The sequence below is a fragment of the Hipposideros armiger genome, unplaced genomic scaffold, assembly GCF_001890085.2.
Source record: "Hipposideros armiger isolate ML-2016 unplaced genomic scaffold, ASM189008v1 scaffold_51, whole genome shotgun sequence".
Lineage (NCBI taxonomy): Eukaryota > Metazoa > Chordata > Mammalia > Chiroptera > Hipposideridae > Hipposideros > Hipposideros armiger.
Window position 1 is genome coordinate 489,884 of NW_017731401.1, and position 2,166 is coordinate 492,049.

The window sequence follows — 2,166 nt, forward strand, 5'->3', positions numbered from 1 at the left end:
AGGTTGAGGGGGTGAAAGGACAGTGATTAGGCCCTCTGTGATATTATATTATTAGAAGACTAATATGTGAGTGGCAGTAGAAAAGTAAGTCAATTCTTTTTTATCAACGAGGCCATTGAAGACCCGGAAGCTTTGTGTAAGGACTTGCAGGACTGCTTCCTGGATGCAAAGACAAGTGTGGCAGCAGTTTCTGAAGTGTTTAATGTCAGGCCTGAGCTAAAAAACCCAAAGGACAGGGAGTTCACAGATTCAGGCTTCAGAATGAGATAGCTTTTTAAACCCCTACCCCCATCTTATACACAGTTAGCACTCAGCCTAGGAAGCTTCCTTATAATAACTCTTCGAGTTAGTGATAATCTTTTATTATAGCTTTTTCCCTAATACATTCTATGTTTTTAAAATAGTTTCAGGTGTACAAAACAATGTAATAGTTAGACATTTCACCCCTCAAGAAATGATAACCCCCTCCCCCACTCTATTTCCCCTAATACATTCTTACATTTCAATTGTCATCTGTATAATTGCTCTGTATTTCATTGACTTGCATTTCTATTTGTAATGATTTGTTATTTCACATTTCTTTTTCAAAGTGTTTCAACGTAGACACACCCTCTTTATTTTAATAGCCAGCATGCCCATATTTGCCATTTCCAAATCTGGGTTCCTGTAGTTTCAACAGATCCTCAAAGTATGCCATCTCCAGCTGAGAGATTAATATTCTAATCATGTTCAAGGCTGAAAACAGTTACAAGAATGTGTCCTTGGAATTCTTTAGCAGAAGCTTCCAGTTGATAGAGCCCAGATTTGGCCAGCCTGGTGGACCAGTGCTGGGACGTGATTCATCATCACGCTCTCACTCTCACTGGGACAAACTGAGCAGGACCAGCCCTCTTGTGGGACAAGCTGCATAAGCCACCGTTCCCAGAGAGGAACAGGTTAAACTCTTCCCAGCCTGCTAAGGAATTTGACCTAGTTCCTGGAAACTATTGGGCTGTCGGAAAAGTCATGATGCATGTTTGGGACAGATGGCACTAGTCCATTTTTGGAAGTACTAGAGTCATTCACATCTATGTTATTGCTATGTCATTTGACAGCTGACAATTCTAGCTTCATTCTAAAAAAAATTGAGTGATTTGGTTGAGTTTTGGAGATTTTACAACAAGTTGAAGATGGAAGACCAATCTGCATTTTTGCCATATTTTACTGTTTTACTTCCATAAAGGGAAGAGCATATGTCAAGCTTGTGAAAAGTTGCATAAAGTTTACAGTGGCATTGCTCTACAACAGCGCTTCTCAACCTGTGGGTCGCGACCCCTTTGGGGGTCGAACGACCCTTTCACAGGGGTCGCCTAAGACCATCGGAAAACAAAAAGATATTTACATTACAATTCATAACAGTAGCAAAATTACAGTTATAGAGTAGCAACAAAAATAATTTTATGGTTGGGGGTCACCACAACATGAGGAACTGTATTAAGGGGTCACGGCATTAGGAAGGTTGAGAACTGCTGCTCTACAAGAACGTCAGTGCCAACAATGGTTCACGAAATTCTGTGCTGGTGATTTTCATCTCAATGATGCTCCTCGGTCAGGGAGGCCCACCGAGGTTGATGACGACAAAATAAAGGCATTGATCGAGTCAGACCCACGGTACACAAATGAGAGATTGCAGGAACATTGAACATCCTTCATTCAAGCATTCACGACCACCTGAAGAAGCTGGGATACGTAAGCAAGCTTGATATTTGGGTTGCACATGAACTCAAAGAAGTGCATTTGACGGCGTGTATGAACATCTGCAATATGCTCATTAAATGTGAGGAAAACGATTATTTATTGAAGCGACTGATAACTGGTGATGAGAAGTGGATTGTTTCCAACAATGTGGTGTGCAGATGGTCTTGGTCCCGACGTGATGATTCGCCTCAAACGACATTGAAAGCAGACATTGATCAGAGGAAGGTTATGCTCTCAGTGTGGTGAGATTTTAAAGGTGTCATGTTTTTCGAGCTTCTACCAAGGAACCAAACAATCAATTCGAATGTGTACTGTTGGCAAATGAACAGTTTGAACAAATCCATCATCCAGAAATGTCCAGAGCTTGTTAATTGTAAAGGAGTTGTGTTCCATCATGATAACATGAGACCACACACAAGTTTGATCACC